We start from the raw sequence: 16,622 nt of genomic DNA on the forward strand, positions 1-16,622 counted from the left end.
GAGGAGGAGGGGCGTTGTCCTCTGTTGGCCGCTTTGTACCTGCTGCAGCAGATGCACCGGGTACCAGTTGCTCAATAGTTTATCACTTTGTATCGCCCTTTCTTCTCCCTTAAGTGAATTTTGGCTTCGAGGGCATAGCTTAGTAGAAGAAAGATGTGGTGGCGATGGGGACCTTAGGGCTTTGGAATGTCCAGTGTGAGAAAGCAAAGCAGTGCCGGCAGGGCAATAAGATCTGGCTCTGGGCTTAGGCTCTCTGGATCCTCCCCGTCTTTGGCAAGGGACTCTTGAGTCTCTAGAGTGACTACGGTGGCGGTAGCGGTGGCTCCGGGTGGGGGGTGGGGTCCTTGTCTGGTCCGCACAGCCCAACTGCTGAGAAGGGCGTGGGCCGCACGGTCCGAAGGGGTCCCGGACCCTGGTGCCTCAGGGGGTTCGGGTTCCGGGCCGGCCCGGGCCCTGGCGGTTGCCATGGTGACGTAGGGTCGGCTGCGCGCCGTAGAGACAAAGCGGCCCGCCCGCCCGTAGCTCCCGAGCTCCTCCTCCGCCGCGCCTCCCTCAATCCCGGCGCCGCCGGCGGAGCGGCTCACGGTCCTCCCAGCGAACCTCTCTCCCGTCCGTCCTCCAGCTGCCCCCGCCGGCTGGTCAGGTAAGTAAGTCGCACACCAGTCTGTGGCCCGGGGAGGGTCCCAGGAGCTTCCGAGCTCGGTGTCCACCCGGCGCGGGGATGCACTGGACGCCCTGCCGGGCCACCCTAATGCCGCCCACCGCCACGGCCTCCGGGAACCCCACGCGCCCAGCACCTGCAGCAAACTTCGGGCCGCGCGCCGCGCCGGGGCCGCGGGGCAGAGCCCTCAACACCGCCTATTCTGTCCCGGCCAAGTTGAGGGGCGGGCCGAGCCATAACCACCTGCCGGGGTATCTCTCTTCTCTTTTCTCCCACCTCTCTCCATCGCCTTTGATGATTTTAGAAGGAAAAGAAGGAAAAAAAAATTGCCCCAGGACTTTCGTGTTTTATGTTTAATTCCTTAAAGACCAGGATAGATGTAAGGGGAACAAATGAGAGATTATTATTATTATTATTAATTTAAAACAAATCTCCGAAGAGTCAGCGCATTCTGACGCTTGTGGTCCACGTATTTAGAAGTGGTTTCTGAAGTTCCTCTGGGTTTTGAATCTGAACCTGGAACTGCATGGTAGGAAAGAGTACCCAGGCTCCTGATTTATCTAGCCTTTCCAGGATGTTAGCTGGACCAATACCTCATTGAGGAGATACTTGGCACCAACATCGTTGCTATTGTTTTTGGAAGACATTGTGTTCACGCTTTAGGCAAGTGGAAAATGCCTTGTGTGTTTTCTTTTTCTTTCTTTCCTTTTTTTTTTTTTCCAAGGGAGACATCCAAAACACCCTTGGAGGCAGGTATCTAGGCAGTGTTTGCATCAGTGTTTACCAGTGTGGTGGCAAGGACTGGGATGCAGTTGCCAAGGGCATTGGAGTACTGGATGGGGAACTGCTCAAGTTGTGGGTACCACTCCTTTTCAGTGGCCCCAAACCAGCAGATTATTTCACGATAGTTCATTGCAGACACAAAGAATAAAATTTAAAATGGGATAATGAAGTCTTACACTGGAAATGATACGTGCCATTGTGAAAGAAAATATCCGTTTCTCAGGATTACAGTTATCAGGGAAATCATACGTGTGCTGATGATATCTGTATTAACCGGGGACAGATGCTATGTTGATAACTGGAAAATCACTCACCCGGTTAAGCTGTATAGCCCAACTTAGAAAAATCATATGTATGTAGGTTAGTTAGGGAACATTTTATGGGATGAGAAGAATTGTATTTGTTGTTGTTGTTGTTAGCTGATATTATAGTTAATGAACCGGTAACATCGATCATTTTGAGTTATGGTTAAGTTGATTAGAATTCTGGATATTATAGCTACAGGAGGTGTTAGCCCGGAGTGATTGTTTAATATTCCTCCTCCTCCTTTGGGATTCCAACACCTGTTAGCTCGCTGATTACTGGGTTCCTAAGCCTGTTCTCGTGTGCCAGCAATTTTAAGTTAATGCCACTTCATTCTAAGACTGTACTAGAAACTAAAGGACTTAGGCTGCAGTAATTTCCCGATTATCCCACAATCGGGCTTGTTTTTAAACTGAGTTTTACCTGCAGAGGGGCTCGTAGATGCCCTACTAAACACTCTTAGATGGGGTAATGAAATACTAGCCTGATTAAAATGAGGTAGAGCGGGTTTTGAGGAGATAAGCAGGGCAGAAACCCAGCATTTTCTCAATTCAGCCTGAAAGGCAATCAGGCTACCCGAAACGAAGGCACATTATATAGTCACAGAGTGTAGTCGCGCGGTTTGTACTAAAAATACAATTCGAGTTCTTTCTAAGGTACCAGGAGCGTGGCTTTATTTAGCTCCTTGTCAGCATCCTAACATTCGAGTACAAGGACTCTGTGCATGTATATATGAAACCCACACTGGGAATTCTAGCCTGGGCAGTTGTGGCTCACAATTAGAGTGTCGAAGCGTAGAACTGCTTGGTGTTAATCCAGCAAGATAAGGGCTCCTGTTTGTCCTTCCATGCTGGCTCACACAGGCATAAGATTCAATAGTTTGACATCTTCGAAACAGCATTTTTATTTTTGCTGCTTTCTAAAATAAAAACACTAACTAGAAGCCAGAAATAAATAGCCATGGATTGAACGCACCGCTTACCAGTATTGGTTTACTTCCAGAAACCCTGATCTGTGTTTACATATATCACTGGCATTTTGGAGTGTGCGTATCACCAGGTGCTAGAAGAAAGTCACACTGGGACAGCCATCCTACTGCAGTAGGAAATGCAAGCTGTACCCCAGGGCCTTGACTCAGATCAGCCACCTGGGGGAAGCAAGTACTCCCTTAGGTGTGAAGGGCTGGTCGCGGCTCTCCACAGTTCCCAGGGGTGTTGTCTTTCCCCTGCACATCCATCCTGGTTTAACAGTAGGAATTTTTACAAAGTAAAACCGGCCTTAATATTTGGTCCAAGTTGTAAAATCCAGTCTGGCAGATGGTGGTATGGTTGCTCCACCTGATGAATCTTGTCCCTTAAATTTATCAAATGTATCCAGAGATAGATACCAAAACAAGCCAAGGAATCTTCTCTAGCTTCAAACTGATGTTACCTTTGTGCAGTTGAAAGTCAGTTGTCTGTAACCATAAAGCCTGCCTGGCAGCCTAAAGCCACCGAGCCTCTGCCTGCTGTTTCTGGGTCATCACTCTCTCGCAATTTCTGGTTGTACTGTGATAGCATGATTACGGCTTGGTAGTTCAGCAGCTAGTGCAATGTGTTGTAGCACTTATAAAATCACATTGCTGAAGGAGGAATGGTTTTTAATGACTTCATTACCCAAACACTTAGGCTTAGATATGTGACTGGAGAGGAGGCGACCCCGAGACTTGCAGGCAAAGTGCTCTAAATATAAGATATCATCTTCTGACCCACTCTGCACCATGAGTATTGATCATAACCACTGTGCTGAGGATGAAGGGGGATACCGGCCATCGTGGCAGGAAGGATGTTTAGTAACATGGATTATTAGTAATGATTGATGGGGATGGAGAGACTATTGTGGGTATATTCCAGTTTTGTGCTTTGAGTTAAGTAAGGATATGACAGTTTAAAGCTATTTTGCAAACTCTAAGTGCTGAGTGGAAAATGAGTATGTTTATATTTACGAGATGGAAGTTCAAAGAACTGAGTTCTCGTACCTTCTAGTTACATGCCGCAGTAGCATAGCATAGATTCAGACATAGTTAACAAATGTGGACCAAGCGCTTCCTTCTTATCGATGAAGCTATTGCAACTCTTTGGTTGAAGAAGTATTTGCTTTATACATGCTCTTATTTCTTTGATTATTTTGTTTTTAACTCACTATATATGCCACCCCAATCTACTACTGTTGTTTTCTTTGCTGCCTTCATTTCTTTCAGGGGAAAAGTTACCTCTTAATTCTTTACTGATCAAAAACAAATGTTTATATCCTCAGAGCTACTTCTTAAAATGTGGTCTTGTTAATTTGTAGTTCAACCAGAAAAATACTGGGAACTCAGTGTGTGGTGATACACATTCACAAAAATCCTGCATGGCCTGCCTCATTCTTCAGTTGGGCTGTTTGCAGAGGTGCTGCAGTGGGTGGGAATGTTTGGGCTTCTGCTGGAGGACTTTGATCACACGCAAGGGTCTTATGCTAGAGTCCCGCTTCTTCCCTTAAAGTCAGTCAAAAGTGAAACACCATACTGGGAGCTGAGGGTCCAGGGAATGAAAAGGAGGTCCGTTCACCGCAAGGGTCCTTGGGGCATAGTGTTCAAGATTGGGGAGGAAAGGCTGGTGCCTCTAACCAGCTTTTAAATACCTCATGCTTTGTGTTCTCTGGCAATTAATTAAGGTCACCTACCTAGGGTTTCTGAGACTAGACGCCCTCACACCAGTCTGCTCATGCTGGTGGCTGAGACCCATTTTCCTCCTCTGAATAAAATGGGTGTCTCTGGAATTTTGGCTTATGTGCACTTTTGAGCATTGCAAACCACACATCAAGGGCTGAGAAGACACTTTTCTCCATACAAGTCATGGAGTCCGGTTGGCCAGGTATGTAAGTTAGGTACTCAAGATCACTCTGGATCTATAATTACGTGCCTGTCTCCAGTGCTGGGTGTATTTGGATGGGCTTTGTTCTGAGTATTGATCACTTGTCAGCTGTCTTTCCTCCTTGCTAACTATAGCCATTCAAGCCGTCCGTACATGGCCCTTTGTGCAGTTTGATCACGATGTGGCGTGTCAGGTATAGTTCCTTCGAAGAATAGATATTTACTCAAGCTCTTGAATTATAAATCGATGGGAAAGGGTTTCTCTCTGATCTTATCTGGCATTTTCTCTGGCTATACATTGATCTCCTAAGTGCCTGTCCGAATGCAGTCATTTGAATTTCCATCTATTTTTTTTAAAGTCAGTTGGTCAGTCAATCAATTAATCATCAATCAGCCAATCAATAGATATCAACCAGTGTGCTTGGCATTATGTTGAGCACATTACAAATACAAACTCATTATCTTCTACACGTGAACCTTAGGAGGCAAGTACTGGGCATTGCCCTTATTCTATGGATGATGACCCTGATGGGTTTTCTCTGTTATGTTAACTTAAAGATGCCAGATTTTGAGCTTTATGTTAAGCAATGTACCAAGCTTTATTTTCTATCCAGCAGTATATACTAAGTGTAGAAATAACATCATTAATTATTAGGCTTGGACATTTTTCTTATTTTTCCCATCTTTCTTATTCCCATCTCTTTCATAAGGAGAATCCAAACTGAAGTCGCAGGACAAGATTCATTTCTTTATTGTGTATCATGACATGGGCCAGCATTAGTTTTTTTTTTTTTGTTTTTTTTTTTTTTTTTTTTTTTTATGTCATGATCCTGGGCTTCCAACTTCCAGGACTGTGATAGGAAGATTTCTCTTGCTTGTGTATAATCCAGACAGTTTTATGGAAATTTGTTATAGCAATCTGAATGTACTCAGATAACTAACTTGCAAAATGGGGGAGGGAGGCACCACTACCACGTGGTGTTTAGTTGTAAGGATTAATTGAATTCATATTTGGAAAGTACCTAGTTAATACTTATTAGAAGTGAGTTTTATGTACAGAAATTTACTCTGTGATCCATGACAGGTAATAGAATAGAAGCAGTGTTCTTTAGACCTATAAGGTCAGCTTATGTATCTTACTCTGTTCATACATCTGGTAAATGTAAACAAACCACATTTACTTTCTTTGAAGTCTCTCCCTTCAGATTGAACAGACTGAGTTCTTCAAGTTATCAGCTTCATTTTAAACCTTAACTATTTTACTTTTATATGTAAATTTAATATACCTGAATTTTTATTTTAAGAAATCAGATAATTGTTGGGCAAATTTCTGACTCTAGTAAGTAAAGTCTTCCCAAACAGTAGCTCAAGTTTCTTTGAATATTCCATCACTTACAAAATTAATATTGTCTAGACTTAATCAAATACTCTTACACATTTCTGTCTAAATAAGTCTCATGTCTAAAATCTATCACACGTTTTAAATTAGAATCACAAGATTAAGCTGTCACTTTGTCAGATACTTTTAAATATTAAAAGTATGACAGTCATTCATAGATTGTACCAAAAGTATTAACAGAATCCTGCTTCCTTTTTAAATGAAAGATTTATTTGTTTTTATTTCATATGTATGAGTGTTTTGCCTGCATGTCTGTCTGTGCACGTCTGTGCACCATGTATGGCTGGTGTCTGAGTATGGCAGAAGAGGAATTGGACACCCTGGAACTGAAGTTATAGATGGTGGTGAGCTTCCAGGTGGGTACCCAGAATTGAACCCAGGCCCTCTGCAAGAACGACACAGACTCTGAATCACTAAGTCATCTCACTAGCCCTGGGATCTGTTGCTTTCAGTGTCTGTCCAATTCTAAACTCTCTCTAGATTGTGAAGTTGCTTGCTCACTTAGAAGTGAACAGAAGGTGCCTTTCCCAGGTAAGCTTTAGTTATTACACCACTCCACGCTGAAGCTGCTGCGTGACCTCTCTCCTCTAAAGCAGACCTGCTTGCTGACCACAGATTTAAAGGTTGAATGTTCAGTGTTGCACCTGGGTTGCATCCGCCACTGATAACTCCTCCTGTGGCATTGATGGATGGCCTGTCCTTTATATCCACCATAGCAACAGGTAACAGGAAGCCGTTTTATCAGATCATATTGATTTAAAAAAAATACTTAGAATGGCACTGTCCAAAATGTGACTTCAAGTTTCAAATAGCCATATTTTAAAAGGTCATTTTCATAATAGGTTTTAAAGGCAGTGTATCCAAAGATTCATCATAATTTCAGTGGAGTCAATATAGACGTGATTAATGAGATAATGAAAGCTGTTCTTTTTTAGCTTTAAAATCTGGTGCGTAGTTTACATTTCTAGAACATCTGGATATGTATTTCAGGAGTTAAAATTAAATGTACTCCTCACACGGTAAAGTTATATTTGTAGAGCAGACACTTTACACGGCTCCAGTCCCTAAATGTAAATTGATTGAATAGAACAAAAAAAATTTGGTTTCTTAGTTGTACATACCTCCTGCCAGGAGCTCCGTGGCCCAGTTAGGGTCGGCTGTGTTGGATGATATATCCCCGGATGTAGTGTTCACATTTAACTTCACAATTCTCCGGATTCAGGTTATGGCCCCACTATTCCAGATGTCTCTCACTCAGCTGAGTCTGTTCTTCTCTAGTTAACAGTTCTACAGCAGTTTCTGTGACATGTGTTCAGCTGCTTAGACCCAAATATCCCATGATTTTGCCCATTTTCCCAAGAGATGGCTCCAGTCTTTTTGGCTCATTTCTGACATCTGTATCAGGTCCAGAGGAGGTACAGTACAGTGAGCTTATGTTGTCCACATCTCATCGTGGGCAGGTTGATGGAATTTGGGAGACTAAATACAGTCTCTGTGAGGTCCAATACAGCGGGCCATCCTGCCTTATTTCCCTGTCTGCTCATAGCGGGCTGTCCTAGATAAACAAACATCTTGTGTCTCCCTTTCTTCTCCTCTTCCCTGGGCCCTCTCCTCATTTCTCATCTCTGTAGATGATCTTGCCCATATGCCCCTTCGTGGCCTCTCAACCTGGCACTGTCCATACAAACCACCCAATCTCTGACTCAGGATCATGCACATCAGTTTCAAATTCCAACACCGTGATCCGTGACACTGCTATCTTAAGTCTTTTCAGACCCATACGTTACTTTTTTAAAAATATTTATTTATTTATTTATTATGTATACAATATTCTGTCTGTGTGTATGCCTACAGGCCAGAAGAGGGCACCAGACCCCATTACAGATGGTTGTGAGCCACTATGTGGTTGCTGGGAATTGAACTCAGGACCTTTGGAAGAGCAGGCAATGCTCTTAACTGCTGAGCCATCTCTCCAGCCCCACGTTACATTTTTTTCTTCAGCCTCTGTACCACTTCTCTGCTCTCATGAATAACAAAACTCGACGAAGAGGTACAGCCACGGCTCCCTCCTCTTTCCCCCCTCTGCTCTTGAACCTATTCCAGTTAGGCAGTCACATCCCCACCCTGCTTGAAGTACTACCGAATGCTCTCTTCTCAACACTCCCAGGATCAGTTCCTAATCTTCATTTTATCCCACCTGCCAATACCATCTGACAATGGGTCGATTTCTCCAAGTCCCAGGATGCCTGCCTGCAGTCCCCTCAGCCTGAGTCCTAGAGCCAACACCTAAGGAGCAGATCTACCACAATCCATAGCTCAGAGAGAGCCAGATGAATCACATCCTGGAGCAAAGCCACCAACAAAGCTCCCCTTCCTTGGCTGAAATACAATTGGCCGACACCAATGAGCCGAAGATTGAGTGCAGATGACTGGGCTTAAAGGGGGTTGGTACCACAGCAGTGCTAAGCAGTAGCTCGTGTGCAGCCTGCTTTGGGAATTTCTTCAGGTCTTGAAAGCACTTTCTGATCCTACCTCAAGTTTTTAGAGACTCCCTCTTTGCCTCAGGGCTTTAATACACTGGCAGATCCCTAATTTATGTCTCTAACTGAAAGCTCTGCTCTTCACACCACATCCTTGTGGCTGCTCTTGCCATTTCCAGTGCACTGCATAGGAAACTGAGTGCCAGTTCTCTGAAGTGAACCACACTCAACCCCCTTTCCTCCCGTTTAGGCGAGTGGTTGCTTCATTTGTTCAGGTTTTTAGACTGTAACTTTGCAGCTGACCCAGAACTTCCTTTCCCCCTTTATTCCTTCTCAGACAGGGGAGACACTGTAAGTCACATGTTAATAAATCAGAGGCATTTTCAGGGACAGTTGATGATCGAAATGGTAACATGTTAACTAGAACCACTGGAAGTCACAGCTCGCTGCACATCGTTATGGTCTCCTATGATAATGTATGGGCAGGTTACCCAGAGGATTCACAGTGAGTGCAAATAAACGGGGCCTGGCTTTGCTGACTTTGCCATCAGGCATGGTCATTTTCATCTCAACCACCACTGCCACTCTGCTACCCCCGACTGCCATTTCCCTTTTATTTTCTTCCAGGACTCTTCTTATTGGTCTCCCAGTTCTTCCTGTGATACCCACAGTCTGCTTTTCAGTACAAGTTCTTTGAATTTGAAATTTGGTAGATCGCTTCCTTTCTCAAAGGACTTCAAGACCCATCAAAAGCACAGATGGAGACAGGGGTCATGTGTAGTAAACGGATAGTGAATAGGCTGGAGTGGTAGCCGGGAGACTTGCTCAGCCAATTGCAGTGGTCCAATGAGAGATACTGCATTTGTGAGCAGTATAGTTTTGTGTTTATGTCATCTTAAAAAACTGATAGTATCTTCACTGGACTATGAACTCCATGAAGGCAGAAACAATGTCTGTTTTTGCTTATGATTCTTGGTATGTACCATAGCCTGGGTTACCTGGCACCGAAAGGCTCTTGGTTACTGGCACTTGGGTGACTCACTGAGTATTGAGAAACAATTGTGAACAAGATGCAGTCTTTGTGCATTTAGCTATCCATTCAGAGTTGACCCTAACATCACAAATAGAAGATTACATGGATGCATGTAATCTGGCCAAGGAAAAGTTCTAAGAGGAAGCACTGCTTGTCTCTGTGATACTGGGAAGTGTATGGGGACCTTACACATAGTAGGTGAGCTATGTCTCAGCCAGGAAATATTTCTCTTTATTTTAGTTAACTATTTTTGTCTGTGTCTACATGCGTATGCTTGTGCACACTTGTGGTTTCTAGAGATTGACATCAAGTGTCCTCCTCAATCCCTTCCCACTGTAGTTTTTGAGACTGGAATTCTCACTGAGCTTGGAGCACACCAGTTTGGAAAAGCTGGCTGACTAGCGAGTGCCAGACTCCTCTCCAGTACTGGGATTACAAACACACCCCCATGGGGGCCTGGCTCCTTCAGTGGGGCTAAGGACCCGAACTCAGGTCCTCATGCTTGTGTGGTAAGCTCTTTACTGGCTGAGCCTTCTCTCGTCTGGCAAAGCATTTCTCGAAGTCAAATTACCAAGGCCTTTATGCAGATATTCAGATGACTATTTTCCCACTTGATTCTGACAGCAGAGCCAGCACAAGACACATATTAGTAGGAGGAAGACACTTTTGGGGAATCTACCAGCGCATTGGATCATCAAGGATGACGTATTAATTAGAGCTATGTGAAGTCACTGAAACTTGACAGTGCCGTGATCTCTCACTGGTGATAATGCATGGGGCGGGGGGGGGGGAGTTACTCAGCATATTCTACCGAATACGAATAAAAGATGACTTAACATGTTTAATTAAAAAAAGAAGATATGTTTCTTTGAATCACTTGAGATAAGCCTTACTTATATAATGGGAGATTAGGAACGGACCCCACTGTCAATTGATACCATTTCGGTAAGGAACCGGTAACATGACAAATTCAATATTTTCTTTGTCTTTGGTGATGGAAAAGCACGAAACCTTCAATGACTTTTCTTTTTGAAATTTCCACAGTGGGCCATAATTAGAAGATACTTTAAATGTTTTAAAGCTCAGAATTTGGCTGACATTCCATTATTCTTTGGTCTGTAGTAAATTTCACTGGTTTGATTATTAACTCTGGGTCATGGCCAATTTCTCTGCCAGATAAAGTGACTTAAGAAAAGAGAAAATGTACTCAGCTCATGTGAAAATCTCACACTGTAGAGCCAAGGAGGACTCTTAAGTAGGTATGGTTAGGGATTCTTCTGACTATATTTCCAGTTTATCCACATGTGCAGTTGTGACCGGCACTGGTGACCAACAATGGACAAATCATATACAACCCCACCATCCCGAGCTAAAGAGGTAATAGGAGTTACAAGTGCCTCCACCTCACACTAGGATGCGGCTTTATGGGGTATATGATGGTTGTGGGAGTCAGGAAGAGAGGCATTTTAAAGATTTGAGAATAGTTGGTATCTATGTTGAGTGAAGGATGAGCCAGGGGAGGGGAGCTTTGGGGTGGTTAGAGTGAGAAAGTGGGCGAAGAGGCCGGGAGGGAACTGCCTTGAGTCAGTCCAGAGTGTGTGGCTGGAGGGGTAGAGCTAGGTGGGGGATAAGGCAGTGGTAACTGATGTAAAGGCCAGGCTGGGAAGATCTCAAGATACTTGAAACAGGAGATAAAAGCTCAGAGTTGAGTTTAGAAAAATCTCTTCAAAGTCATGGCATTTTAAGCTTTTTGTGTATCAATTCTCTTGTACAGAGGTAGCAAGGCTTTTGTTTTTAAGCTAAATTTCACCATTAAAGATTAACGTACATGCAGAGAAGTGTATTTCCACACAATGAATTTCCATGTTACAATTCTCCACACCCCAAATACCGGAATAACTATACCCTTTATACTTCCTTTGCTTTTTCCAATAATAATCTGCTCCTAAAACATTACCATAGCCAGGGCTGGAGAAGTGGCTCATCAGTTTAGAGCATGTGATGCTTTTGTAGACGATCTGAGTTTGGTTTCCTGCACCCATAGGGTGCCTCACAGCCATCTGTAATTCCAGTTCTGTGGCATTGGATATCTTCTTCTGGCCTCCTTGGACATTGAGCACATATGTAGTGCGTGCAGGCAAAAAGCTCATACACATAAAATAAAAATAAAAATCTTAAAAAAGATCCCCAATAGCATTGACCCCAGAACTATAGAATAGTCTTACTCGTTTTAGAACTTTATACAAATAGAATCATCTCTCTATAGACTTTCATATTTGCATATTGCCATTTCAGAATCTATGGGGCACATCTGTAGTTCTAGTTTTTCATTATAAATAGTGCTATTATGAATATATATTTCATACACACACATACACACATACACACACACATGACAGGGTCCCATTATGGAGCCCATGAAGGCCTTGGACTCATGATCCTTTTGTCTCAGCATATAAATCAAGTTCTGGGCTTAAAGCCAAGCAACATCACATGTGGCCTGTGAATCTTCCTATACTTAGACATGAGTGTTATAGGATGAGAATCTGCTAGTACTGGAAGGGTCATAGGTTAGGCAGTATTTAGCCTTGAAGCTGAACAGTTGGACCAAAGTGGTTGTGCCACCTGCAGGCCCAGCATTGTGTATGGGAGCTCTTCTCATTCACACTTTGGATTGCTGTGCACAGAGGAGAGTAAAAATAGGGTCACTATCTCATTGAGGTTTCCCAATAAGTGATGTTGAATATTTTTCATGTATTTGATTGATCATTTGGATAACTTCTTCTATGGAATACTAGTTAAGATTTTGGTTATTCATGAAAAAAGTTTGTTTTTACCTTAAGAATTTCTGTTTTGAATAAGTTTTATGAAATTCTTAATATTTTCTGGTTGGAAATTCTTTGGAGATCCATGTGTTACAAATGTTTTCTTGTATACACTGGCTTCTTAATTTTATACTTATTTTGATATGCACTGGTGTGGACAGAAGTGTCTGGCCCACCCAGTCCCGCAGTCACTTAGTCCCAAAGAAACACACAGAGGCTTAATTATAAACTATTTGGCCTATTATCTCAGGCTTATTACCAACTAGCTTTTACAACTTAAACCCATAATTCTTAACTATGTTTAGCCATGTGGCTTAGTACCTTTTCTCAGCAAGGCATCCTCATCTTGCTTCCACTGCTTCTGGATGATGACGGTGTCTCTGCCTTTTCTCTTCCCAGAATTCTAGTCTGGTTGCCCTGCCTATACTTCCTGCCTGGCTACTGGCCAATCTGTTTTTATTAAACCAATATGAGTGACAAATCTTTAAAGTGTCCAAGAGCATTATCCAACAGCAAAAAATAAAAACTGATTAATTGGAACAGCACATAAGTATTTAATTTTATGAGTTCCAATTAGGGCCAGTGTTTTCTTTTGATTGTCTCAAAGTTTTAAAGGTATTCTCCTGGATTATCAAGAAGTTTTAGGATTTGACTTTTTCACACATCTATAACCACTTAGAATTGATTTTTTGGGGTGTATAGTGTGAAGTTATGAGCTAGGGTGATGATAATATTTATATATATAAATATCTGTTGATTTAGGATTACTTATTGAAAACATCATCCTTTCCCCCACCGAATTGCAAAAGCTTTCTTTTCATCGATCCACTGGACACTTGTGAGTTTGTTTCTGACCTCTATATTTGGTCTGTTTGGACTATTTTCTTAATAAAACTGCTCGCATTTTGTAGTGCTAAGTATTCATTTTTTTCTTCCTAGTTTTCTTTTAACCTATTCCTAATGTCTAGCATTTGCATATAAATTTTAGAATCACTGTGTTAGTTCACACGCACACACACACACACACACACACCCCACTGAAGTTTGGATTGGGATTGTTCTGAACATGTACTCTAGCAGAGTGGATGACTTTACATTACTGAGTCCTCTCCCGATGGAGCCAGTATAACTCTTCATCTAATTAGATTTCCCTTGCATCATTCTTGCACATTTTTTATTACACTGATTCTTTTTTTTCGGAGTCACACCTGTAAAAGTTTTGCTTTCTAATTGTTCAGCTTGTGTCTGTAAACAAAATAGACTTCTGTCAATTTGCCTTGACTCTGGGGATTTTGTTAACTTGCTGCTCAATCTTGATAGTTCCAGAATAATTTGCATTTCTGGTGTGTGTGTTATCTTGCACAGTGAATCTGGAGTTTTATTTTTTTCTTACCCAATCCTTATTTCTTTTGTTTTTTGTTGCTTCCTTGTACCAGTTAGAGCCTCAGTTGCAATTTTAAGTGGAAATGATCACAGCATGTGTTTATCTCATACTCAATTTCAGGGGAAAATTGAGTAGTTAAGGGTGTGTAAGCATTATTTTTATTTGATTAAAATATTGTTGTTTCTAGTTTGATCAGTACTCTAGTGGTGAGCTAATTTGAGTTTTAGCAAATGCTTTTCCTCGTGTATTGCAGAGACCACACAATTGCTTTGCCTTCAGTTTGTCCACGTGGCAGCCATAGTGGAAGCAAAAGCTGGATGAAGCAGTTTCCACCTCGTCATCAGTTCAACAGTGTGGTGTCATTTATGTGTCTTGTTTGCTTCAGTTTGCAGCATTTTCTTTGTGATTTCTGTGTCTGTGTTGGGGGAGGGATTGGCCCTCTAAGACCCCTCCCCATGGCTTGTTTAGATATTAAGGATGTGTGGCTTTTATACAATTACCTAGGACATGTTTGTTCTTTTGGTCCTGTCCTCTGGGAGAGATTTGTCTTAGTTCTCCCTGAACTGTGTGAAATCAATCTGTATTGAAGCCACTTGTTTTAGAGGTTAGAGGTTTTTTTTTTTTTGTTTGTTTGTTTTTGTTTTGTTTTGTTTTTTTGGTAGGAAATTTAAATCAGAGACATAGTGTGTCTAGATGAATATCTTGTGTTCTTAATTGTGGGGGTTTATTCCTCTTTTTAAGGGAATTTTGCCACTTGATCTAAATCTCCAAATTTATGCATGCAAGTTGATAATAAAACCATATCAAGCTTAGCAGAGAATACACGTGGTGCCCCTTTTAGCCCTGGCATCGACAGTTTGCACCTTCTTTGCCCTTGTTCAGTCTAACTTGGGAGTCTATCAAATTTATTATTTTCTCGGGAGCCTATTTTGATCATTTATTTATTTATTTATTTATTTATTTATTTATTTATTTATTTACTTATTTATTGCCTTTCCCCCCCTTGCTACTGTGTGCCTTCTCCCCTTGATTTGTTAATTGCTGTGTCTTGCTCACTATTTTCTCCTGTCTGTTACCCTCTTTTCTTTTCCCATCCATGTATCTCTGTGCTTTCCTCTGGGGCCTGGATTAGGAAGCATCTTTTGCCTCTTTGTGTTGTCTTTATTTTTTCTGCTCAGTATGTTTTACAGTGGCCATTCTGCTATTCTTTTTGGCCTAGAAGTGGTTTTCTCATTTACTGCTTAATTTTCAGTGTTTTGAAGGTGTCTAAGGATCTATTTGTTGGGTTCTGATGTAACGAAACATCCTTTTGTCTGATTATTCTGTCAGTTTAGAGAAAGTTAAGCTAAATCTCTCTCTTGAAACTGTGTCTGCTTCTCCCTTTCATGCCATCATTTTTCATATATAGTCAGGAGTCTATTATAGATATACACATATCTGCACTAGCTTCTCATGTGTTGGCCTCTTGTTATGCAATGCCTGTCTTCAGTTCTTCTAGTGGTTCTTGACTCAAAAGCTTCAAAGTCTGATCAGTATCCTCCTGCCTTCCTTTGTCCAGTGCTTGCGCAGTGTGACTGTTTTCTGTACTGTCAAGTCTTTGACCATTGCTTCTTTTATAAGCATCATATTATTTGTTTGTCTGTCCACCTCTTCTGACAGTCCTCAGAGCACCCGGTGGCCCATTTATGTTGACAGCAACCAATAGCATGTTCGGGTTTTAGCTTCCATCTATTTGATCTTTAATCATCCCACGCACCTTTGTCCCCTTTTCTCCTTGTACTTTTTAATTAATCAAGTCTCGTTAAGGTTGTTTCTACGTTTACTTATTACCCGTCACCTGTTGTGCAAGGGACTGACTGCGGCATTTGTTCCTCTCTTTGTGTCCCTCTGGGTTAGTATTTAACCCCGCCCCCGACGTTCAGTGCTCCTACAGACCTCCCACCTTCCCTCTTCTGCCACTGTATCCCCACCACAGGTGGCTGAAATCATAGGTGTGTCATTGTGGCAGCTAGAATTTATTTCCACTTGAAGCATCTCTTCATTCCTGCATGTGAGTATGTGCTTCCTTCTCAGCTTATCTTCTCCCTAGGGGAAGAACTTATTTGGATGATATTTCTAATTTTAATTTTTGAAAGTGTCTTTATATTGTCTTCATTTTTGAATCATGTTTTACTGGATGGAGAACTCTGGGCTGCCAATTTCTTTTACTGTTTTAAAGATGTAGCTTCCTTGTCTTTGGTTGTCGTCGGTCATCCTTTCCTCTCCTCCCCCCCTTCCTCCTTCTCTTCTTTTCGGTAGAGAAGTCAACGGTCAGTTTATTGTTGGTCCTCTGAAGGTGTATGCGTTTTTCCTCTTGCACATGTTTTTCTTGGTTTTTGGCTTGTGGTGTTTTGTTGGAATGTTCCGAGGCACATTCCCCTCCTATCTCCTGCTTGGAGAATCATGGAAGACTTCTTGAGTTAGTTGTGGACTATTCTTGGCAATTATCTCAGCACCAGTACTTTGTCTAGCTCCATCTCCCTCCTCTCCTTCTGGATGTATGCATGCCCATCTGCCAGACCTTTCTACTTTGTCTTCTTTGGCACAAACTCTCTTCTGTGTTTTCCATTGTCATTTTCCCTTTTGCTTTTGGTATGGAGACTTTCCAATGATCTCGCTCAGAGTGAGCGCTTTTATCTTCTCTTCAGTTTCTTATTCATTACAGTTTATGGGGTGTGGCTTCCATAACATAGGACATATTCTTTGTAAGGATGCAGTGAATTCAGTAACATTAGTTCAATTTATAGAGTTCTACACACTTATCATCATCTAGTGTGAGGACATTTCTATAGACTCCCAAAATGCTTTTTTTTTTTTTTTTT

At 42.1% G+C, this 16,622-nt stretch overlaps 1 protein-coding gene across 2 annotated transcripts in view; it reads left to right on the forward strand.

The window, feature by feature from the left end:
• The first annotated feature begins 381 nt into the window (after nucleotides 1–381).
• The window catches only part of Rnf182 (ring finger protein 182), a 45,512-nt gene continuing 29,271 nt past the window's right edge, over nucleotides 382–16,622 (forward strand). The window contains exon 1 of one of the 2 annotated variants that reach the window (XM_005355097.2): nucleotides 382–643. The gene's annotated coding sequence lies outside the window, so the exon portion shown is untranslated. Of the gene's footprint in view, nucleotides 644–715; nucleotides 913–16,622 lie in introns of those variants that run through there. The other variant, XM_026783141.1, reaches the window with a different exon arrangement.

Source organism: Microtus ochrogaster, chromosome 16 (assembly GCF_000317375.1).
Source record: "Microtus ochrogaster isolate Prairie Vole_2 chromosome 16, MicOch1.0, whole genome shotgun sequence".
NCBI lineage: Eukaryota > Metazoa > Chordata > Mammalia > Rodentia > Cricetidae > Microtus > Microtus ochrogaster.